This window comes from Ovis aries, chromosome 3 (assembly GCF_016772045.2).
Source record: "Ovis aries strain OAR_USU_Benz2616 breed Rambouillet chromosome 3, ARS-UI_Ramb_v3.0, whole genome shotgun sequence".
In the NCBI taxonomy this organism is placed as follows: Eukaryota; Metazoa; Chordata; class Mammalia; order Artiodactyla; family Bovidae; genus Ovis; species Ovis aries.
In genome coordinates this window covers 139,695,550-139,721,659 of record NC_056056.1, presented here as the reverse complement: position 1 = coordinate 139,721,659, position 26,110 = coordinate 139,695,550, and the positions used below count along the sequence as shown (strand labels likewise).

Genomic DNA, 26,110 nt, shown 5'->3' with positions numbered 1-26,110 from the left:
TTTTTTTTTCTTTTGAAAACGACGCCACCCAAACACTTAGCCTTTCACATCTGCTGTAGTGGTATGATGCTCCTTCTTTGAGTAAACTAAGTTCTGGTGGGTGTTTTCATCTTTAAAATAAAGAAAATCTTTAATAACACTAAGAGTGTACATCTCAAATGGTATACTTTTTCCTAAGACAAACTGTGTCAACTCTTCATTCCAGAGTCTCCTCCCAGGATCTGGGTAAATAATTTCAATATTTGACATTATATTGAATAGATTTTTTATAAGAAAAGTAACAAATAATCAATACCATAAAAATAAGAAATGAAGCATTATTTCAACATCGTAAGTTTTCATGTAAAATCAACTTTACCTTAATTATTTATCCACTCCTGTGCAATCTTTCCAGAATTGTGTGGCATAGCAGACCCCTGTTGCAGAGTTGACTTATGTGAAATTTTGGGGACCTAGACAATGATTTAAAGACCAGTGGGAGTGAGCTAGACAAGCCAATCACCACCAACCCCTCACCCCAACACCTCCCTCTGTCCAACTTGCGTCACTCTTAAAAAAATAGAGAAGCTAATTCAGTTTACTGTTGTACACTCGGATTGAACACCAGTTACACCAATTTCTGTTTGCTTTAAGAATTTTGGCTTTTATACAACAAAGTAGTCACTTACTGAAAGCTTTACCTTGACCGGTATCTTTCTGTATCAAGATTCTACAGCTTGGTTGACTGATAAATCTGAAATGTTAATTTTTCTAGAGATTTATGAACTGAAGTCAAATTAAAGTAATACCATAATAATGGAATCAGACTACTTAATGAATTATTACAATCAGAAAGTGTAGAAAGTATTAAATAGCAGAAGAGTTATTTTCTTTGGAACCGTCAATTTTATCCAGAGGAAATGTTATATTAGAATAACAGACACTCACAACAGCACCAAGTTACAGAAGGTGACGTGAGGCTAGAAAACATAAGCCCTTTCAGATTCTGCTACCATCCAAAGGTAGTGTGCTGAGTAAGTAAAACATTATTTGGAGTTTTTAGAGAATTTCTAAACAGACATTTTCTCCCTTTCAAAAAAATCTACTTGATTTTCCATATATCATAAGAAGAGTTAAAATGTGTTGGCAAATAATTCATTCTGTTATGAAAATGTATAAAGCAGACAACATTCTGAAAGTTAAGTGAGAAAATAGATTAAAAAATCAGTCCGGAATTAAGAGTTCTTTGCCTTTTTAATATTTATAACATCGATGAGCTCTCCAGTAGCCAATCAAAAGAAATGCTAGATGCTAGATTGCAACAGTTGTGTCAATTTCCTATTTCTGGAAAAAAAAAAAAAAAACAACCAACTAAACATTGTTCTTTGAGAAAATCTTATGTTGATGCAAGAAATTAAACATTAAGCAAAGTGTCCAATGATCCATTTCTCTTTTCCTTTGCAAATAGGCTCATTTGGTCTATTAACTTTAACATGGTATGTTTACTTTCATTTGTCTTTTAGTTCTGCTTCTTTATTTTTCAGTTACCTTGTAACTTTATCCATGATCGGATGAAAATTATTATGGTCTAGGGGAAAAATAATAACAAATACACTAATTTGTTGTCAACTGAAGCTCCAATACTTTGGCCACCTGATGCAAAGAGCTGACTCATCGGGAAAGACCCTGAGATTGGGAAAGATATAAGGCGGAAGGAGAAGGGGACAACAGAGGACGAGATGGTTGGATGACATCACCTACTCAATGGACACGAGTTTGAGCAAACTCCGGGAGACGGTGAAGGATGTGGAAGCCTGATGAGCTACAGTCCATGGGGTTGCAAAGAGTCGGACATGACTGAGCAACTGACCAACAACAACACTAATTTAAATTTCAGATAAATTTAAAGAATATTTCTTTTCAAGTTATTTCCATCATTTAACTATTATCTTTCCAACTTCAGATTTTCTTCTGTTTGCAAAGTTATCAGATGAGTATAAAATTAAGAAAGCAAAAACCTGAGCTAATTGTTAGAAAATGAAATATTTGTGTTCTAGCAAAATTTCATGTAATAGTACAATTTCATTTCACAGTATTTCTTCATGCAAAATAGGGTGGAGATAAATGAATAAATACCTACAGTTTTACCTCTCAAATTTTAAGTCTTGGCATCCATATAATCCTTATGTTCTTCAAGCTCACTAAGTAATTATAGCAAATTAGCATGCTGGATTAAAATGAAAAGTACACATAAGAGACTTCTATGAAGAGTTTTATATTTTTTTAGGACCTACTCTAATTGCAAAATTCTTATCAGAAAACTTTCCTGACATTGACTCAATGGAAAAAATATACATAGATTAAAAACTAACTTGACAAAAGTTGGCTAAATTAAAATGACTTAGGAACTTTTTTATTGTGCAATTATTTTCTCCCTAGATATCTGACATGTTTGGACATGCAAAGATTAGTGAAGAAATGTATGGTTTGGTCTTGACAAAACTCATAGTAACTTTCTTTTTACAAGGAAAATACAGACTTAAGCATTATAGTTTTATGTTCTGAATATTTCTTAAATCATATCATAATGTAATTTCATATACATTTGACAGTAGGTCTATACTCTTTTGATTTTTAAAACATGAAAATGCCACATAATCTGATAGGATCTAATTTGGTACAAGCATCAGTGTACAAAGAGGTAATGAACCAGAATATGTACAAACTTTTACAAAATGAATAAAATGAAAAATATGTGGATAGTAAATAACGAAGCAAGTCTAAACAATGAAATGACAGACACTATAATCCTTTTGGTAAGGAATTCACAGAAGTGCCACCAAGAACAGAGGTGGTTGGGGTGGAAAGTTGGTGAGACTTGGTTGAAGTGGGAAGTTGGTTTGCAAGGTATAATATATGTCCACTTAAAGAGATACCCAGCTTTCAGATTACAATATGATTAATATTAGCAGAATTATATCATATACTCCCAGACTCTACAAGATGAAAAGTCCGCAGGGGCTAAGATCATCCAAGATGACTTGAGGGAACCTACTAATCTTGAAGAGGGCCTTAAAGTCTGGGTGAGATTCCAATGGGTAGAGATGAAAGGGAGAGGCATTTTGGATGCAAAATGTAGAAATGCTAGAAGCATATTCTGGCAACAGTGAAAACTAGTCTGGGTGCAGCAGAGACTTTTCAGAGAAAAACACATTGGAATGGAATACTTTAGGCTATAAAAGGCATTAAATCTAGAGAACTCAGATTTCTGTGATCAAGATCTCTTGAAAGCTTCTGAAGAAAATCATAGAATCAGCAGGGAAGGATACAGGTGGGATGATAGGGTAGACATGGAGAAGAGTTCAAGAAGGACCCTGAAGAGGCTGACTGATGGCTTGGCTTTGGTGATATTTACCTGTCTGAGAATAATGACGGAAGAGAAGGCAAATGAAAAGGATTTGAAGTGGGGTCAATGGTAGTTTGACTCTTTCTTGTATTACTGTTTCTATTTATTACTTTCACTAGCTCACAACCGGAGAAGGTAATGGCACCCCACTCCAGTACTCTTGCCTGGAAAATCCCATGGATGGAGGAGCCTGGTAGGCTGCGGTCCATGGGGTCATTAAGAGTCCAATACGACTGAGCGACTTCCCTTTCACTTTTCACTTGCATGCATTGGAGAAGGAAATGGCAACCCACTCCAGTGTTCTTGCCTGGAGAATCCCAGGGATGGGGGAGCCTGGTGGGCTGCCGTCCATTGGGTCGCACAGAGTCGGACACGACTGAAGCGACTTAGCAGCAGCAGCAGCAGCTCACAATGCATGGTGTGAATTTTATGTGATACTTCTATCAGAAATAAGAAACATGTAATGAAACCTTTATATTTCTTTACATAGAGAAAGAAAATATATAGTGGTAACTCATCTACTTCAGCACCCCATCAATCTATGGTTCTTATTTTCAAACAGTACAGAGAAGATCCTAGAATGTATATCCCAATACGTTATCTAGTAAAAGTACAAACTTTCTGACTCAAACTGATTCAGATCTTACCCATCATGAAATTAGATTTTTTTTCCTTGCCTGTATTTAAAAGCACTACTCATCTTGTTTCAAATTTCTACCTTCATCAACATCTTTGAAGGAAAAGATCCAGCTGGATAAAGTTAAAAATTGGTCAACAATATATATATATACATCCTTTAGCCAGACTATCATGGCATTTTGCAATGACATAGGGAAGATAACATCTTGTTCTCATGATTATACCCAAATTTCTAATTTTAGTCATGGGACAAAATAATACTTGGAAATACAATGTGGTTATAGCCAAATTGGAAGAATATGGGTAGAAACAGTAATGACTAAGAAACAAAATCACCTAATTTTTAATAATTTTGTATTGCCTTTGTATCTGTATTCAAGTGCTTTTCTTTGCTCCTACTTTAATTTCCCTTTAGGTCACCTACCTTTTTCCTCACTTCTGTTTCTTTTTAACTCTTCTGTGCTACATGGTCTTTTTCTAATCTATTTTTAATTGGAAGATAATTGCTTTACAGTGTTGTGTTCGTTTCTATCTTGCGACAATGTGAATCAGCCATAAGCATGCATATATCCCTCCCTCTTAAACCTCCCTTCCACCCCCTCTATCCCACACCTCTAGGTTGTTACAGAGCACAGGGTTGAGCAAGTTCCCACCAACTATTATTTACTCCTTGGAAGAAAAGTTATGACCAACCTAGATAGCATATTCAAAAGAAGAGACATTACTTTGCCGACTAAGGTCCATCTAGTCCAGGCTGTGGTTTTTCCTGTGGTCATGTATGGATGTGAGAGTTGGACTGTGAAGAAGGCTGAGCACCGAAGAATTGATGCTTTTGAACTGTGGTGTTGGAGAAGACTCTTGAGAATCCCTTGGACTGCAAGGAGATCCAACCAGTCCATTCTGAAGGAGATCAGCCCTGGGATTTCTTTGGAAGGAATGATGCTAAAGCTGAAACTCCAGTACTTTGGCCACCTCATGTGAAGAGTTGACTCATTGGAAAAGACTCTGATGCTGGGAGGGATTGGAGGCAGGAGGAGAAGGGGGCGACAGAGGGTGAGATGGCTGGATGGCATCACTGACTCAATGGACGTGAGTCTTGAGTGAACTCTGGGAGTTGGTGATGGACAGGGAGGCCTGGTGTGCTGTGATTCATGGGGTCACAAAGAGTCAGACATGACTGAGCGACTGAACTGAACTGAATATATGTTTCAAAGTTATGCTCTCAATTGCTATACTGTCTTTACTAGGCCTTATTCTTCAGTAAGTTATCTTTTACAATTTCTAGGTTTTAGATTTGTGAATCCAAAATTGAATACAGTTGATCAGTTGCCAAGATTATAGATCTGTCCTTATCCTACAATATTAGTGCTTCCAAATACAGACAATATGTGAATTAATCCAATTGTTTTTTTATAGTATTGTAGGTAATCATCTACAATGACCAAGCCATTCCTAGAAATGGAAGACACTATCATAACTGCAATTAGAAACAAGACTTTGATTACTTCTTTTTAACTTAGGATTTATTCTCTGGCTTTTGGGTTTCTAGCTTCCAGGGACAAAGAGCATTTGTGATCTTTACTGATGTCATTCTTTGGCCTTCCAAATTCTTCATCTTATCTGTCTTAGTATGAATACATTTTTTAAAAAAGAAGAAAAACCATATAGAAATGTTGCAGAATTCTTCCTAAATCATTCAAATCACAGAGTTCGTGTTATCCTGGAGGTGATCTGAGCATGTAGGTCCTTTGATTCATCTGTAGAGAGAGGGAAGCATAGATGTGCTATAGGTCTCTCTCTTCAGAGTTATGAAATTATTAATCTCAACTTACAGAAGAAAATAAGGACTACTAGAAGAAAAAATGTAAATATGACCCTCAAAAACCACATACCAAATTAACTGTAAACATAGAAATACAAATGAATAATTTTCTAATTCCTCTTCGGCAGAGGATTGAAAAATACTTTTTAAATTTTTTAAAAATCCAAAAGCAGATTTCTGAACATTTTTCAATGTTCCTATTTCACAAAATAACACCTCAACACACATATAATACAAGTGACTTTATGAAGAGCTTTATTTGATGATACCTTCTAAAAGTCTAACTTTGGGACCCTCTCAAATATGAGTTCTCAAAAGGCTGCCCAGCCTGGCCCCAAGGAGAGGCTCTGCTTTTCTGTTCAGAAAAAATAAAAAATAAAAAATTCCCTGACCAAGAGAAGGGCAATAACCCACATGTGCTGAGGAAATTGCTTGATGGATGGCATCCCCCTGTCTTGAATCCAGCCTAAACCACCTTTACAGTTATACAATGGAGCATTCTGGAAATGTTTGAATAGTCACCATGTTGCAAAATTAGCAAACAAGGTTGGGGCAGGTTGACAAATTTACTGACTTGGCCACAGACCTAAATAGAAAATTCCTTTAGCCTCAGCTGATTAAGAAAAAAAAAAAAAAAGACTAGTTAGAAGACAGCTCATTTTGTTCATGTTTTGTTTTCTGCGTTTTGCCTTTGAAGCAACTAAGATCCTTCTGGTCCAATTCATTTCTCGACCCACATTGAAACGATGCAAAGAAAAGGGTATCTCAAGTTCATTCTAGGCTTCTGCCTGAGCGGCTACACCAAGGTGAAGAAAGATAACAAGATCTGTGGGGCTTGTGGATAATTATAACTTAAATAATGTACTGAAATTCTAAATGTTAATTGTTGTTGTTTAGTTACAAAGTTGTAAACATGAACTGCAGCATGCCAGGTTTTCATGTCCATCACCATTTTTTCCTAGAGTTTGTCCAAGTTCATGTCCATTGAGTCAGTGATGCCATCCAACCATCTCATCCTCTGTTGCCCCCTTCTCCTCTTGCCCTCAATCTTTCCTTGCATCAGGGTCTTTTCCAATGAGTTGGCTCTTCACATCAGGTGGCCAAAGTATTGGAGCTTCAGCTTCAGCTTCAGCACCAGTCCTTCCTTGCTTTATATGATTCCTATCATGTAAAATACCTGCTTGAGAAAACCGCACTACTAGGAGATAATGATTAAATTATAACAGCACTTCCTAAATAAATCACCTTGATAATTAATGTTTTTCACATAGAATACAGTATTAACATTGTGCTAAGTTGAGTTGACTGCCTTTCTAACAAATAGCAATTAATGTTTTTAAAACTACATACTATTCGGGCGCAGCACATTAATTTTCATTGCTCTCTCCCTTCCCTTTCCTGTCAAAGCAAATTCCCTTCCAAAACAATTTCTGTACATTTGGATTTTGTAATTTCATCAGTGATTGGACTTTGTAATCCTGGCGTCATCTTGCCTGGATTGGACAACCAACAGTTTCTTAAGCTGGGACCCAATAGGCTGCCAGGCTAGACTGGGAGGAGATAGACAGCAAAGGAGACCAAAAAAAAATCACCCAGCAGATTTTTAAAGGGAAGGGGCTCTCCAAAAAGGGGATGACACAAATCCATCCTGTAAGAGAATCACCATCCCTAATAACAAAAGATACGCTCAAGCTGGCCTCTCCAGAACTTTGAAAGCAGGCAAGCAAGTCTACCCTGAGGTGTTCTTCAAAGGAATTTGAGCTGAGTGAGACTTATACTAGTGATGTTGACATTTCTTAATGGACTTTTCTGGGAATGCAGATGATTTCCTGAGTCAGATCTCAGTAAGCGAGGGGGCAGCTCTGTCTCTCTGCTGAGCTGTAAGCAACCCCCAAGGCCAGGTCATGGTGAGGTCAGAGCTCTTCACAGCATGTTGACAGATGTACTGTCCTCTGCTACACGGGTTAGCAGGAGCCAGCATGGCAAGATTCACTGAACTACTTGTACTTTATGGGTTTTATGAGTTAGGAATTATACTTTCTGGAGGGCTGGTTAACACCAGACTTTCTTTAAATATAGGAAAGCTAATTCAGAAAAAGTAAATGTCTTGACCTCATTCAGCAGGACAGCAGTTGAGAGGGACATTTGGGCAGATGGTATACTTAGGAGATATGGGGATAAATTCAAGTATGTCTAGACAGCCAAGTTAGATTAGTCATAAATTATTTCTTTTGTTTGTTTACCTTAACAGGTTTCTTTACCTATGAACAGGCTATGCCTAGGTATTGCATAAATGTTGAATGAGTGAGTCTTTATCAAAGGTGCTGTCTCAATGTGTACATCCAAAACAATTCTTTAGAACTTATTTAAGGGGTGCAACAAGAAACATTATAATTATTCTAATTGAGCATCATGCCACATGTTAAAATGGAGTAGTTCCATCTTGTGCTCAAAGACAGTTGTGAGATGTTACAGTGAATGTCCATACTACATGCAAGGAGCCATTAGTCCTTTTATAGAGAGCTGGATTCCTGGAATATTAAGCAGTAATCACCAATCATGTGTTCAAAGAATACTCAAATAATAATAAGGGCATGAGGAAATTATAATTATAATAAATTTTGAAAAGCAAGATGCAAAATCTAATAATAATATGTTCCCAGTGTTGCACATATCATAATATAAAGAGTGTTTATTTCCAGATTGTCAAAATGTCGATAATCTTTCTTTTCTCATCTATATTTTCCCATAAACTAAAGAGTATGGATTACTTTTACTATGAGAAAAACAATAAATACTATTAAAATACTAGGTTTTGTAAAAATTGTTAATCAATCCCAGACATTAGCCACAAACTAAATCTCTATTTTTAGTGAGGATATTTTGGATGCTTGACCAGAAAAAATCAACTCTCTTAAAAAAAAGAAAAAAAAAACACTTCAGTTCTGAATGGTCATTTGAGTTATTTAAGGTATAGATAATTTTATCCATGTCCAGTTTATTCTGGAGGGATGGATTGTTTTTCTTCCCAATCAGCAAGAGGTACTGTAATAACTCTCAAAGTATTATTGAGAAAAATAGAGATATTTAAATATATTTGGAGTCTCAATGTTTTCTCATTGAGAACTGACTGATAGTCAGTTTCTGTTACAGCCCAGTAAGCAGTCTTCTTCATTTATTCATTCAATAAGTATTATTGAACACCTATGTGCCAGGCTTTAAGGTAGGGGCTAAGGCAAGATAGACAAAAATAGAAGACCCAGTCTCTGTTCTCAAGAAGCCCTGGTCTCTCCAGGGAATCTGCTATGTAGGTCAGGGCTGGCTAGGATCAATGGCGTGGGGAGCAGACTGCAGGTAGAGAGGCAGCACAAGAAAAAGCAAGAAGGCAAGAAGCAGCTCCCCGCTGTCTGGTGTTCCTGGAATGTTAAAAAAAACTTGACTGGCAAAGTCACTGGTGGGATCACAGGGGTTTAGGGCTCCTTGTTTTTTCTCTATTCTGTTCAGTTCAGATGAGTTCATTTAAAAAGACTGGCCCAGCAATGCCACATAGAGCTCACAATTTCAGATATGTGAAGAAAATGTGCTTTGTCAGGAATGGTGATAGTTTAAGGCTACTGCAAACAGTAATAACCAACAGGGTTCAGTTCAGTTGCTCAGTCATGTCCAACTCTTTGCGACCCCATGAATCGCAGCACACCAGGCCTTCCTGTCCATCACCAACTCCCAGAGTTCACTCAGACTCACGTCCATTGAGTCAGTGATGCCATCCAGCCCTCTCATCCTCGGTCGTCCCCTTTTCCTCCTGGCCCCAATCCCTCCCAGGATCAAAGTCTTTTCCAGTGAGTCAACTCTTTGCATGAGGTGGCCAAAGTACTGGAGTTTCAGCTTTAGCATCATTCCTTCCAAAGAAATCCCAGGGTTGATCTCCTTTAGAATGGACTGGTTGGATCTCCTTGCAGTCCAAGGGACTCTCAAGAGTCTTCTCCAACACCACAGTTCAGAAGCATCAATTCTTCGGCATTCAGCCTTCTTCACAGTCCAACTCTCACATCCATACATGACTACTGGAAAAACCATAGACTTAACTAGACGGACCTTAGTCGGCAAAGTAATGTCTCTGCTTTTGAATATGCTATTTAGGTTGGTCATAACTTTTCTTCCAAGGAGTAAGCGTCTTTTAATTTTATGGCTGCAGTCACCATCTACAGTGATTTGGGAGCCCCAAAATAAAGTCTGACACTGTTTCCACTGTTTCTCCATCTATTTCCCATGGAGTGGTGGCACCAGATGCCATGATCTTCGTTTTCTGAATGGTGGGCTTAAGCCAGCTTTTTCACTCTCCTCTTTTACTTTTATCAAGAGGCTTTTTAGTTCCTCTTCACTTTCTGCCAGAAGGGTGGTGTCATCTGCATATCTGAGGTTTTTGATATTTCTCCTGGCAATCTTGATTCCAGCTTGTGCTTCTTCCAGTCCAGCGTTTCTCATGATGTACTCCGCATATAAGTTAAATAAGTAGGGTGACAATATACAACCTTGATGTACTCCTTTTCCTATTTGGAACCAGTCTGTTGGTCCATGTCCAGTTCTAACTGTTGCTTCCTGGCCTGCATACAGATTTCTCAGGAGGCAGGTTAGGTGGTCTGGTGTTCCCATCTCTTTCAGAATTTCCCACAGTTTATTGTGATCCACACAGTCAAAGGCTTTCCTGCACTGTGTTTAGGTGAGCTGGGGTCACTGCTTTGTGTTTGCACCATCAGGGTTCTTGTATTATAATTTTCCTAAGAACAGAAAAATTCATGTTCATGAGGTATTTTGCTTAAAATGATGTAAATATATGATTTGTTGTTGAGTCACCAAGTTGTATCCGACTCTTCACAACCCCATGGACTGTAGCATGCCAGGCTTCTCTGTCCCTCACCATCTCCTGGAGTTTGTCCAAGTTCATGTCCACTGAATCAGTGATGCTATCCAACCATCTCATCCTCTGTTATCCCCTTCTCCTCCTGCCTTCAATCTTTCCCAGCTTCAGGGTCTTTTCAAATGAGTCATTTCTTCTCATCAGGTGGCCAAATAACTGGAGATTCTGCTTCAGCATCAGTCCTTCCAATGAATATTCAGGGTTGATTTCCTGTAAGATTGACTGGTTTGACTTCCTTGCAGTTCAAGAGACTCTCAAGGATCTTCTCCAACACCACAGTACAAAAGCATCAATTCTTCAGTGCTCTGCCTTCTTTATGGCCCACCTCTCCCATAACTATCGTAATTATAAGACTTATAGGAATTGAATTTTTAACTATAGAAATCTTGACCCTTTCTTTAGTTATTCCTAGATATTTGAAGATTATATTTTAAGTTGTGTCTAAGGTTCAACCTATTTAAACTTCTCTCTTTTTTCCTTTTTCAAAGTTTTTATTAATTTAATTGCAAAAAATGTATGTCAGTCATGGTAAAGATGGTATATTTTCTAAAGCTATCAAAACAGAGAGAATTTTGTATCAAAGATGGCTAGAAAGTAGACATAAACTTTTTAATATGGAGAAAATTACAGCAAATTGTATTGGTCAAAAAGAATTCCTACCATCTTTTAAATATTAAAACAGCAGGAAAGTATTATTAATGTGTTTTTGTACTGTCCTGGTAAACTTTCCTTAATTATTTTAAAAATGCAACTAAGTGAGGATTGATAACCAAGTAAATTATATATGAGTAATATACTTAGTAATATTAATGTCCTAACTTTCAAGTGTCTACAGTCTCTAATTCTATTTTTATATTATCTAGTATAGTGTAATAAATAAAAATTGGAAGACTGATACTTGCTTTTTAATGATGGGTGATCTGATTTTTACATGCACATAAGACAATCATGGTAAGGCAAATAATTTTGCTTGTGTCCTTTTTTCAATTTTAAAAGACTGATGACATTTCCTTTGAAACTTATGACTTTTAACAGCTTTCTCAGAGGAAGCCTCAGAGGAGTTCACATTTTCTGTCTTGAAACTGTCTCTGTTCATCCCTTCTAATCTTTGACACCTAAAGAATTTGAATGGCTAAACAAGGTCTCTCTCTTTTGTTAGCTAACACTTTCCATTGCACTTGATTCTAAAGATCTGGGGTCCAGGTCTAAGTCCATCATTTACTAGCTGTGGAACTATCAGCTCAGTAAACTCTGTGGGCCTTCGTTTTCTCATTTACAAAGAGTATATAATTCCTGAGGTGACAACAAGACCACCGGAAGAAGTAAATGAAATTCACCCATTCATCTATTGAGGATCTACTGGGCGATGGAAAAACACTTATAAACATGACTATAGTTCATACTGGCAAAACAGTTATTTTTTTCTTCCCATAGAGTCCCTTTTGCCACCGTTTGAACCACAAAACTTAGAAATGTAAATAGATGGCAACTATACTTATATAACTGTCAAAGAAATAGCAAAGTGGTTTTCCACTAGAGACTCTTTGGACGTGAAGTTCTGATCGTTGACATAAACTTCCTATCCTAAATGTTTAGATTTAAATAACTCATCAAAATTTTAGCAGGCTAAAAGGTGAATAACAGAATGAATTGTCTTTAATCTTTTTTTTTTTCCTTTCCTTTTCCTGTTTTCTATCAGTCAATTAGCAATCACTCAATTAGGGTGTAAACACTGAACACCTCCTATAACCGGGCCCATAAGTGTTTCCCTGTCTTTAGTCTCTCCTTCTACTTCTAAACATCTGGCTGTTTTTTCTGACAAACCCAAGCCACAAAAATGACTGTAGAGCTTTACAGTTGGGTTGAGATATACAAGAGTTCTGTGGCTATCTATATATATCTTTTAAATTGTTTATCTATATATATCTTTTAAATTATATATTCTACATTATATATATGAAAGATCTGTATCTACGTTTACATTTATATCTATTAGGATTCACAGTGCATTTTTCCCCTTTTTAAACAAACTTAGCTTTTGTCCTTTGGTTCATATGCTAGGGCACTATAAGTGCATTGTTGTTTTCTCACTGTAATTCCCAATTCTTCTACCAAACATGGAGTTGCCCTATGAAATGGAGAGCACACTGACTCTGGAGTCCAAATTCAAGGATTCAGATCTAAAACCCTATCCTGCTGCCTACTAGTTGAAGGACTTTACAAAGCAGAGTTAATCCCTCCGTCGCTGTGCTGTCTCTGCTTTCTAAAAGCGTTGCTACCATGCCAACATGCTCTCTTAGTATATTTGTCTACAGTAGCTTCTAGACTTTGAAGTCCTTAGGAGCAGACCCTGCGTCTCATTTAGTGTAGTTGAATCTAGTACAGGTTCTGGACTTTGACTGCCTAAACTTAAATCTGCCTCTTGTCACTTTATGATCGCCTGACTTTGGGCGAGTTGCTTTTTTATCTCCATGTCTCAGTTTCCTCTTTTGTAAAAAGGAGATAATAATGCCTCCCTCCCCCTGCTGTTGTGGAGATTAACTAAGTCCCTATTTGTAGAACATTTAGAAGGGTTTCTGACACATAATAAATATTATGTATTTGTTATATGTGTATGCTTAAGGAATTGTCTCTAACTTCGAAAGCTAATGTGGTACTTATTTTCTTTGTTGAAAAGTAGATAAATGAATTTAGATATTCTAGAACTCAGTCTTTAAAATTGTGCCTAATAAGAACCATTATGACTGTGAGGATGAAAAGAGATAATGGATATTTAAGCATTATAGAGATAAAAAGTATTTTTGTGGCTGTTTGATTATAAGGGCAATGTGACATTAGCAAAATCACTCGTAGAATTAAATTGGTTTCAACACCTTTTGGTTTGGAAGTGTATTGTCACTGTTCATTAGAGTATTATTTCATCTGTTAAACTATTGATTAGCGCTGTTGAAAAGCTAGGAAACGGCAGGTTTTGACCCTGACCCGTGGAATCTCAGAAAGCAACCTCATAATAAGATACCGTTTGCAATACATGTTTTTGTTTAACATTAACCAACCTGTGAAGCTGAACAGTACACGGTACATATTTACCTCTGAATGTGTCCTCAAGACACAGTGTTTAAACATGCAAATGTGCTGGTAGATCTAGGGAGATTTGATTTGGCTTGCTGTGGATTTTTTTTTTTTTTTTTTGCTATAAGATTGACAAAACACGAAGACCCCAAAATGTACCAAGACACATGTTTCAGATGCCACAATAAATGATTGACCTTTTGCTTACACTATGGGATTTGAGATTGCTGGCCTTCTTGTACTAATTCTCAAATTGTCCACCCACATAGGTTTGTCTAATCAGAACCAGTTGATTCAAAGGTAAGACCTTTTTAATCATTATGAATCAGTGTCTGGATAAGCCGGCAACATGAATGGATGCCTGGCTCTCTTTGAGGCAGCTTCTTGATCAAAGAAGGACCCCACAACTTCCATTTCCTTATCTCTTAAATGCAGGGAAGTCTTATAAGCATGCACATATGCTACTTCTCACTAATTTCCACTTAACTTGTATAAGACTGCTTAGAATTTGAGTTGAAGTTTAAATGGCTAGCACGTCAAATTTTTTATTTTTTATTACCTCCAGGTCAATTTATTCTCAGAAATTTAGAGATAAGGAAACATATATGCAGGTGTTTTCAAACAGAAAGCTTTATAGAAACAAAAAACAACATTAAAAATCTTGAGTATTCTTATCAAACATTCTTATGCTTTTTGGTATTTTTTCCTAGGTGGTACCTGTAGAAATGGGAATAAACACAATGCTGGTAAAAGTTGGTGTTATCCATTGAAGGGTTAATAGGGTAGCAGAGATGTGCCTGCAAACAGGTCTCTCTGCTCAGGCTTAGCGTCCTTGCATACGAAGCGTTCTGCCAGTCTGGACACAGCCTTGAGTTTAATGGTCCCTTGCAAACAAGGGAGCATTCCCTTCTTGAGATAAGAAGGAGATGAGGGCTTTGTGCAGACTCTGCAATAGACAGAGATTTCACTCCCCTTTGCTATATGATAATATGTATGCACCTGCACTGTACTGAAAAGGCTTATTCTTACAGTCTGGAATTCTGCCTAAGGAGGGCTTTATAATAATAAACGGCAATTAGTTTGCCCAGTTCTTGTCCCTCTGGCCAGAGTGTATGTCTCTTGTGTGTATCTTGTATGTTTTGTATGTTCTGTGTCATTTCACTTGTAGTAACCAACATCCTCCTGATATTTTACTTTCTTTCCATCTTTTCTTCTTTCAAACAGTTGATCTTCCAGTTGCTGACATAATGAACTGTTCTCACATGAGTGTACTCGTACTGACATCAAGCCCTGTCTTTCTCCTAAACAGAATAATGTTGAAGTATATTTATTATATCAATAATGTCTCAAGAGTTAATACTTATCTAGACTACTAAGACTCATGGTCTCAACAATGCTGTTTAATTTTCAGAAGATAAATTTAGTTTTTTTTTTTTCAATCTGCCCATTTGGTGGTGGGATAACAATAAGTAGTCTGTTGTATGGCTCATTGTCCAATGTGTCACCATGTAGACTGGTTTTCCTGTGGCAATTGTTAAGTAAACAAGATTTTTATCACTCCCATGCCCAATTATGAAAAGCATCAACAGGAGCAAGAACTACAATATGAAACAGGAAACAAGAACTACAATATGAAACAGGAAAAAATGAGACTGCAGTGAGTTGTTGAAAATATCCCCCAAAGACTTTTCTCAGTGTTTTTGGTCATGTTTTTGTCATAGGAAATACAGCTTACATATTTCTTTTATATCTGGTATAGATAGCATTTACCGCACTAATACTAGGATTTAGAAGTATGAGGCAAAGAGATGAAACACATGTTTAGATGTCATCTCACTTCAGCTAGAATGAAAAATGTGAGACTCTATTTTTTTTCCTAGGATTTTAGCAAATAAAAGTGTTCAGTTTCCATATGCATTGTCACCAAGTTTAGACCTACCCATGAGGAATGTCTAGGCGTATATACAAGTCATTTTCAAAGTGTAGAAACAGGTGCGGTCATATGGCCTCCTGAGTTTCCACCACAAATGCTTAAGAAACTATTTTCTTTCAAAGCAGATTTGGTGGCGGTGTGGGGGGGTGAAATAACTTTTCAGAGATTCTATTTATAAAAAGTTAAAAAGCACCGATCTCGATCTCTATGTATAGCTCTATGGATCAAATGGAAATGGTCTTTGTTTTGTATCTTGAATAGACTGGTAAATTAAGATATTTTATTTTCTATTATATTGCTTTTTCCTTCTTTTTTGTTCTTATTTTTGCATGGAACACAGTAACTTTGGGTGTTCATCTGAAGGACTGATGTTGAAGCTGAAACTCCAATACTTTGGTCACCTGATGCGAAGAGCTGACTCATTTGAAAAAACCCTGATGCTGGGAAAGATTGAGGGCAGGAGGAGAAGGGGACCACAGAGGATGAGATGGTTGGATGGCGTCACCAACTTGATGGACATGGGTTTGGGTGGACTCTGGGGGTTGGTGATGGACAGGGAGGCCTGGTGTGCTGTGGTTCATGTGGTTCGCAAAGAGTCGGACACAACTGAGCAACTGAACTGAACTGAACACAGTAACTTATTAAAGAAGGCATATGCATTTGTTATTTACTTTTCCACAAGTGGGATCATTCATGTACAGAATTTAGAACAGAGCCTAGGATGTAGCAATATAGATACAGATATGTACTGTGCTGTGCTAAGTCACTTCAGTCGTGTTGACTTTTTGTGACCCTATGGACCATAGACTGCCAGGCTCCTCTGCCCAATGGATTTTCCAGGCAAGAATATTGGAGTGGGTTGCCACGCCCTCCTCCAGGGGATCTCCTCCAAGAGATTGAACCCTCAGCCTCTTATATGTCCTGCATTTGGAGGCAGATTCTTTGCCACTAGTGCCACCTGTATAGAAGTAAACAAATATTAGTTGTTGCTGTTGGTTGTATATTTTTAAGTACATGAACCATATGAAGTAGCCTAGGAATTTAATGTTTTTATGAGAACCCTCTTAAACAGTAGATTATTTTTGACTCAGAAGTGCGATTATCATGTACTAAGTAAAGTTGCTCAGTCGTGTCCGACTCTTTGCGACCCCACAGACTGTAGCCCACCAGGCTCCTCCATAAACATTTCATTCTGTATTCTTGGCTGAAAACCAGGTGGCAAATTTAATTCCTCAGCCTACTAGCAAACATTCCAGGAATAGCCTCCAAACTTTTGTTATTTGCAATATTCACAGATTCCCCAGGAGAAATAACTTCCTTTCGTGGGCTTCTTTAACAGAATAGCATTGAAACATGTATATTACCATATGTGAAACAGATCACCAGTCCAGGTTCGACGCATGAGACAGGGCACTCAGGGCCGGTGCACTGGGATGACTCTGAGGGATGGGATGGGGACGGAGGTGGGAGGGGGGTTCAGGATGGGGAACGCATGTACACCCATGGCTGATTCATGTCAATATATGGCAAAAACCACCACAATATTGTAAAGTAATTAGCCTCAAATTAAATTAATTAATTAAAAATAACAGTCAGCCTTTTAAGCATTAGCATTCATTGCCTTGTGTTAACTTGCCTTGGAGTTAACATTTCAAACATAGGAAAACCTGAAAACATATATATTCATAACAGAAATACTGACATGCTCTCGATGCTTCCAGCTACCTCTGCCTGCTGTGATGTCTGTTTACTCTGGTCTGGTATTTATTAAAATATACAAATTTGCCATAGCAACCATTGCAACACAAAGCCTATATGTGTTTCTAAGATAAGCAGAACCTTTTTTTTTTCTTAAAGAAACATACAAAAATATGCTAGTTGTCCAAGTACAGATTAGATATCCTGCAAAATGGAAATGTGTGTAGAAATAACATTTTTATATGGAACCTTAAGAATATTTTTAAATACTTAGACTATTTCTAAGTACCTATTATTGCTACCACTATTATTTTTTTTTAAAGAAATCTGAAAGTTGTGGTGTATTTGGATATATAACAGTGAATCTGGCAAAGGAGACGGACACAGCAGTGTAAGAATTTGAGTTAATGGTCATCATTTTACAAAAAATACATGATTTGTAAATATAATGCCTTATTTTTATTTTCCATGACATTTGACATTTTGTTTTCAAGTTTATTTGTTAAAAGTGAACATTGTAGAACCTGAAAAAACCCACTCTATATCTTTTTAAAGAAAAAGTAAAAAACATTCCTTCTCTTTTTATGCTGAAAAAGTGATTTGTGCTTTATTGTCAGGTGAGCAGGTGACTGGGTCTTTCTTTGGCCTCAATATTTGGTATATTTGTTGGCTTAAATCCCATGAAATTTGAAGCCCAACACATTTGACTATTTCCATGTTTTCCCTATTCAAAAGTGGGTTGCCTCCATCTATTTTTCTCACTTAATTTTGGTAGAGAAAAAAGGAATTTAAAAATGTATTTACATAGGTTATTGAATCATTTTTCTAATTTTTTAATAAAACAATAAATCTAGAAACCGAGGACATATACCTATATTAGTTTTATTGAAATAATTACAAAGAGACACAAGTTAGCTTTTTTATTTCAATTCTGATCAAAATTCTTAAAAATTAAGTAGGTAGAAAGCAATAGCTCAGAGGGATTGAGGAAGCTGGTTATAGAATAACCTCTCACCAGCTGAGAGCATTAAACTTCTGAAAAGTCCATGAGAGGAGAATTCCAGGTTGCATAATTCAATATCTTAAGGGAAGATATGTTTTACAGGATTAGGGCCAAGCCTGAGTGAATCCACAAAATACTTTTATACTCATATAAGTAAAAATATCACCAATGATATTATTACATATTTTAAATTGATGATGATAAATACAGTTAAATTCCAACTTCTCACCTTTTGCCCATGAAAATGTCCCTAGAATTGTAAATTTTGCTGTTGCATAGCAGATTATAACAAAAAGTTAAATTTACCCTGGTGGCTCAGTAGTAAAGAATCTGTCTGCCAGTGCAGGAGATGCAGGTTTGATCCCTGGGTCTGGAAAATCCCCTGGAGTAGGAAATGGCAATCACTACAGTTTTCTTGCCTGAGAAATCCAATGGACTGAGGAGCCTAGAGGGTTATAGCCCATGGGGTCAAAAAGAGTCAGACATGACTTAGCGACTAAACAACAAAATTACTTAATGAGATAATGGAAACTTACTATGAATAGAAGCTAAATGTCCTTTGAAAAGTATTTTCTAGTATATATGGCTAATGTAAGCATAAGGTGTTAATTCTCTTACCTTTTCAACAAATAGAACAAAGGGAACTCAAACTAAAGTTAAACGTTGATAGGATTTGGGAAAGTTTTGCTTTTGACCTTCACCTTGGAAAATAAAACCTGAATTCTCATCTGGCATAATAGCAGAGAAAGCTTGTAAGTATGACTGTCATAATCCATCTGAGCATCTTCTCTTAAGGGATAATCAAAGGGTTTGGGTCATTCCTCTTCAGGGAGTCTTTTGTCAACTATTGGTGGACTATAGGAGCATGTTGATGGGTTCTGCCACGCTAGAGTGTTAAAGAAAGCAGCTTAGTCAAATCGCAAAACCAATGAATCACCTCTGCACGAGTCACATTTTCAATCGCTCCAACCCCATTTCTCCATTTTATTTAAATATTATTTAATATTGATTTTTTCACTTGAAAACTAACTTGTTTTTAGACAAACCAAAGTGCATTGTTCCTTAGACATGATGTTTTTAAATTGAAGGATAACTGCTTTACAATGCTGTGCTGTTTCCTTCTGTGTGACAATGTGAATCAGTCATAAGTATATTTATGTGAATCAGCCATAAGTATATTTATATATCCCCCCTTTTGAACCTATACCCCCGTCCCACCCCTGTAGGTCTAGACGATTTTTTAAGTGTCCTTGGCAATAAAGTTTACCAAAATAGAATGTTTCATTACATAACTTAGCTTATATACTGTATTTCATTTTTATTTCTTATTTGGGAATATTTCAAAGTTATACAAATGTTGGTGAAAAAATATGCAGAAACCTTATATATGCACTATCAGCTTCAACAATTATCAGCCATGGTTAATCTCATTACGTGTAAACAACCACTCCATTATTTTAAGGCAAATCCCAAATATGTTAACTTCCAAGTAAATATATCTTTGTATATCAGTAATAGAAAAGTACGCTTCTAAAAATGTAGCCACATAGCAGAGCTTTTAAAATCAAAACAACCCCTACTATTTACTGGTGATGTCTTGCAATCTTAGAGAAAGTTGAGTAAGCACCTGGGTTCATAGATCAATACACATTTTGAAACCATACTGAAAGGGCACTCCAGGTTGGCCAGATTCTATCTGGAAGAAATGTTCAGTAAATTACAGATACTGTGGAGAAGGATATTTGTGCAAAACTACACAAAATGTCGGAGAAGGCGATGGCACCCCACTCCAGTACTCTTGCCTGGAAAATCCCATGGACGGAGGAGCCTGGAAGGCAGCAATCCGTGGGGTCGCTGAGGGTCGGACACAAGTGAGTGACTTCACTTTCACTTTTCATTTTCATGCATTGGAGAAGGAAATGGCAACCCACTCCAGTGTTCTTGCCTGTAGTATCCCAGGGACGGGGGAGCCTGGTGGGCTGCCATCTATGGGGTCACACAGAGTCGGACACGACTGAAGTGACTTAGCAGCAGCAGCAGCACAAAATGTAGGCAGCAGGACAGGACCCTCAAGGAAACAGGCAAAGAAATGACAACAAAGTACAATTTTTCTTTAAAACAGAAGCAATTTATAAGAGTTAGATTGAAGAAGGCAGAAGATTAGAGTTTTAGGGTGATATTTTTAAGGTTGTATAAATTAACAAAATTCAGAATATTGAAAATTCTATCAGATATATGATTGGGGTTTATCATCAAATAAATTATATGAGGTTAAAAAAACAGAGAGAGATAAAGTGTGGTTGAACCTCTGGGTTAAAACAGACTTAGGAGAAATATCAACCAATGAGTGTGTTCACCTGTTTCATTCTGATTCAAACACGGTAAGGGTAAAACAAAAAAAGAGAATCAGGTATTTGAACACTGCCTGAATATTTGATAATATTAAGGAAACATTGGCTTACTTAAGGTGTGATGACATTTTATTTTTAAAGACTTCTTATCTTTTTGAGATACATCCTGAATCATGTATGAACCAAATGGTATGATGACTGGGATCTGCTTAGAAATAATCTGATAATGATTATGGTAGGGGTAGCAGGGAGGAAAGGCTTGGGTACAGGTGAAATGCAACAGACAAGTATTAACAATTGTTGAAGTTAGATGAAGACAGAGTTACAAAATATCATTCTTTCCTTTGAAAAATGTTAGAGATTTCCATATTAAACATGGTTAAGTTTCCTAGTTCAGAACTACTACATGTATTTTCCTTGACATTTCTCCCAGAAGTTTAAAAGCAGAAAGCAGACACTATAAAGTTCTTCAACCAACCAGAAATTTCTATTAACTGGCACCTTTGAATTTGGCCATTACAGATGAAGTTCATGATGGTGAGCCCAGGGCATTCTGAAACATTGAAAGATTAAATTGCATTTGATAAGACTGTGATTTTAAAATGAATCTTGCTATGTTCTAATTCTTTGAAAATCAGCAATCCATAGCAGGTACAATTTCCCCTTAATAAGAACACTGTATTCCTCAGTAATTTAACAGAGCTTTTCCACATCCTTAGTTAAACAAAGGAGACTTTTGAGCAAATGTTCTTCCTCTGTGACTGTGAAATTTGTACAGATCCATGTGCATATGTGCACTTCACCTAATATTGAGAACTCCTTTAGAAGAGGTTGTTATTCTGAAACAACTCTAGAGTTGTTCCAATAGAGTTCCAACCACTCAATAAAAGAGTAATTATTTAAGGTGTGGCCCCAAATAGGAAAAAGTCAGAATTTGTATGGGACCCTTTATTCCAGACTCAGTATATTTTGCTATTTATTTAAAGTATGGCTGTTCTGTCTGTAATTGAATGCTATGGTCTAAACACAGCCTTTTTAGGTCTGTAATTCAAAACACAAAAGGAGTTTGTTTAGACATAAGTGTAACCAGAAAAAGAGCTAACAGTTATGCCCTTGATTTGATTGAAGCCATGCTTCAGTAAAATATCAACCAATTTGTAGGGAATCATTAGAACTCTAATAATTTGGTATTATGTAGCTCGAACAACCAGTTAATTCATGGAAATTTTCACTTGTCTGAGGCTACAGGTTGTGTTTGTGAATAGCTTCAAGGATAGATAATTCATCATGAGACTATTTTAATTACTCTTTGTAGCTAATATCTAGGATTTATTCCCTTCTTTATAAAAATTCATCCATCACTTGATTATCTCTTACCACAACTAAAATCTGTGCCAAGCCACACATATTTCCATAGATTTAAGGAGGGAAGAATCATTCTGTTTCCATTTGTTTGTATCCAGTCTCAGTGGGTGGGCAGCTGGAGACTCTCTCTTCTTTGCTGACTCTGTTCCTCCTTGTGATATCAATTAAGGTTGAAAGATTCAGAGAAGTCTAAACAATCAAGTTTTCTTCATTCTCCACTCACATCATTATCACCTGTTAATTTTGTAAAGTCTGAAATCTCTTTTATTTAAGTTCTCACTAGTAATAAACATATTCATGACAGCCCAATATTATGCCAGGCACTTGTATCAAGTCAGTAATACCCTAACCTTTGCTCTTGTTCAGTCGTTAAGTCATGCCCGACTCTTTGTGACCCTGTGGATTGCACCACGCCAGGCTTCCCTGTCCTTCACTCTCTCCTGGAGTTTGCTCCCATTTATGGTCACTGAGTTGATGATGCCATATTATCTCCCCATTTTTCAAGTGGGGCAACTGATGATCAAAAAGATGGAGTAGCTTATCCAAAGACCAAAGCTGGTGAAGGACTGGCTGAGCAGGACACGCATACCCCCACGTCTGACTGCAGAATCCAGTTCAGTGTCCATGGAGTACCTACTCCATGTTGGACACTATAGGGTCCCCGTCACCAAGTAATGGAACTAAACTGGAGGGCTCAGCAAGAGAGTTGGGGCAAATAGAGCAGGTGACATAGAGGAAAAATGGTGTGGCTTCCGAGGTGAGGGGGGTTCCAGGCAGGAGTAATGGTTTCAGAAGTTTGGGCCCAGAAATACCAAAACGACTACAGTCTATTTTATCTCAAATGGAATGTTCGTGCAGAGTTCGAACATGTTCGTGTTCGTGTTCTGTCTGAGGTTGACCTTGACCACCAGTTAAGGAGTTTGAACATTCTGTAATTCTGTTATAAAAAATAATGTAAAGCATAGGATTTTGTTTCATTTTTCAAAGTGTGGATACTGCTATAGTGTTACAACATTGTTTGAAAGTAACTGTACAGCTAGTACTTGATTTCTATGTACATTAATATAACACATGCAGTATTTATATTTTATTTTTCTTTCAGAAAAGCTCTACTTCTTTTCTTTAAAGAACAAAAATTCAAAAACAAAAAACCTCCCCATCACCCCTTAAAAAAAATCACTACAGTGCTGGGAATCACAGTTTACATATGTGCTTATATTTTTGTGCCTGCTCTACCAATGACTGTCATCATTAGTCATATAAGTAAACAGCATTAATATAAGAAAGGTAAACTAAATTCAGTGGGCCTTTTGTTCAGTCTTCCCATTGACAGCCAAGTGTTGGCTCCTTCAAGATTACAGGGTTGAGTTAACTGCCCTACCACATACTGTGTGACCATGTGGTCCAAACACAGGAGACGTGACCCAGAAGAACAGCCTGTAAATCAATATGGGATATGTACCATTTATACAAAATAAAATAAATCATAAAGACAGTACAAACAATTACATTTCATTTTTAAAGATTTGAAAAAGCAGATTTGCCTATGAAAGAAGTTATAAGTGATTTTAGCTATGACATTCCTGGTCCTTTCTATGTTTTAGGCTTTGGAACCAGCATCCTATATCTACCTTCCATCCTCAAGCAGAGGATGTGGGATAAGAAATATTTTTCTGGTAACGTAAAGCATAAAAATGGAGATTTAGTGGACAATGCCTTCAGTTAAACTTGGTTCTAGTCAGGGTTCCTGACTGATAGTATTATTTTGTGAATTGTTCTGACTCAGAAAGCCCAAAATGTGAAATTCTAAAAATTTACTTAAAGGAGTATACACTTTCAGATAGTAGTGGATATTTCATTCTTTCCTCTGCTTGGAGGCATGATAGTATTGGGGTGGGAAGTTGCCTAATTAGGTGTTGACTGATTGGGGGGCCAAGCTTACCTCTTCCAGTCCTACAGAAGTGATGCGCTCCTTTAGTCATTACAGCCACCAGCGTCCAGGTTTGTGGGCATTCAGGTGAGAGGTAACATCCTCTCTTAACACTTAAGTGACCTCTAGGGGATGTTGGCCGGTGGGATGAAAAGCCAGAGTAAGGTAACACTGACTGACTCTGGACCCTTGATAGTTGCCCTGGGGCCAAAGATGCTATTTTGACTCTCAGTGACCCTGTCAAACTAAAGTGCCATTTGCTGGCATTTCCAGTCATGTGTCTGTCCCTGAGTTATCAGCTATGTGACTGAGCATAAACTGGCAGGGGATTTCCTACTACAGAGGCTTTGTTTTTGTTAGTTTCAAGAAATTGGAGTTATCTAAACTAAACGCAAAATCACAGAATAGATTATTAAATGGGTGTGGAAATTTTGACAGATTCTAGATTTTATAACTTATTGTCTGAAGACATACTTTCTCTGCCCTATTCCTTTTCTCCTTTCCATCCTTCCAATGACCTCCATCTTAAATGGAGATGTAGTTCATACACCTTTTTGCCCTACCATACAAATGTCATTTTTAAGAGAAAAACATTCAGATTTTACCTTCACAGTTCATGTCACCAAGTTCCTTCAGCACCTCTTTAATCCAACTAAAGTTCTAAATAAGTATATCAAGTGAGAGGAAAAAATATAAAAACATACCAGTAAATACAGTCAAACAACTGGAATACTACTTGCCAATAGAAAGGCCCCAACTATGACTACGACAACCCATTTCCCAGGTGGCGCTAGTGGTAAAGAACACACCAGCCAATGCAGGATACAAAAGAGATGCAATTTTGATCTCTGGGTCAGGAAGATCCCCTGAAGGAGGATATGGCAGCCCACTCCAGTATTCTTGCCTGGAGAATCCCATGGACAGAGGAGGCTGTTGGGATATGGTCCATAGGGCTGCAAAGTGTTGGATACAACTGAAGTGACTTAGCACACATACATGCATGGATACAACAACTTGAATGACTCTCAAGAGCATTATACCAAGTTAAAAAAAATTGATCCCACAAAAGATTCCATATAGTATGATTTCATTTATGTAACATCCTCAAAATGATAACAAATAAATAAATAAAGAGATGGGAAATAGCTGTTTGCCAAGGGTAGAGAGAAACAGGAGGGTATGACTACAAAGGTTCTTCATCTCTGTAGCATGGAAGCTCTGTCTCTTGGTTGTGATGGTGGTTGCACAAATCTGTGCATGTGATAGAATGACACAGAAACTATATACACATATTGCACCAATGTCACTTTCCTGGCCTTGATATTGTAAAAACATTATGTCCCAGGTAACCACTGCAGGAAACTAGCTTTGAAAGTTACATGGAATCTCTGTGTTACCTTTGCAACTTCCTATGAAACTATAATTGTTTTAAAATATAAACTTATACAAATCAACCAACAGTGTGGACTCCTCTGCACGGCAAGTATAAATACAGCATAGCTAACGATGCCAAAAAAGTATCAGATCTGTTTTAAAGGTGTGCTGTCACCAAAGAGCTGCTTCAAAGGCAAGAAGGAGTGAAACCGTGCTGAACTGTGTTCTCGGGGGCTGTCACAGCATCCTCCATTTCTGCAGAGCTGTGAACCATCTGACTGTTTTCCAGGGATGCACAAAGTAGGGTGGAAGCACAAACCCCTTTAGTTGGATCCCATCAACAATCAATGTCAGTTTGGTCATTTAGTCTATAAGAACATTCTGCATCCAGGTACCATATTCTTCTGTCCCCTTTGGAAAAATTCCAGAAAATAAGACCATAGCACGTAGCCCCATGTAGCATGCAGGAAACATTTCTTCAGACAGAAAGGATCACAGTAGCCTCTCTCTTTAAAGAATGCCTCTCTATCCCCACCTTTTTCAGTTCTTTGCTATGTCTCCCTCCAAGATTGCCTGACTCATTAGCCTGATCTTTCTAGTGAAGTTGTATTCATGGCAAA

General features: G+C 37.3%; 1 protein-coding gene across 2 annotated transcripts in view; it reads right to left on the bottom strand.

Annotated features, from left to right (window-relative positions):
* SLC38A4 (solute carrier family 38 member 4) overlaps positions 1–26,110 on the bottom strand; it is an 81,444-nt gene that overhangs the window by 47,258 nt on the left and 8,076 nt on the right. The window contains exon 1 of one of the 2 annotated variants that reach the window (XM_027967422.3): positions 359–438. The exons of the other annotated variant lie outside the window; for it this stretch is intronic. The gene's annotated coding sequence lies outside the window, so the exon portion shown is untranslated. Of the gene's footprint in view, positions 1–358; positions 439–26,110 lie in introns of those variants that run through there. 2 annotated transcript variants of the gene reach the window in all.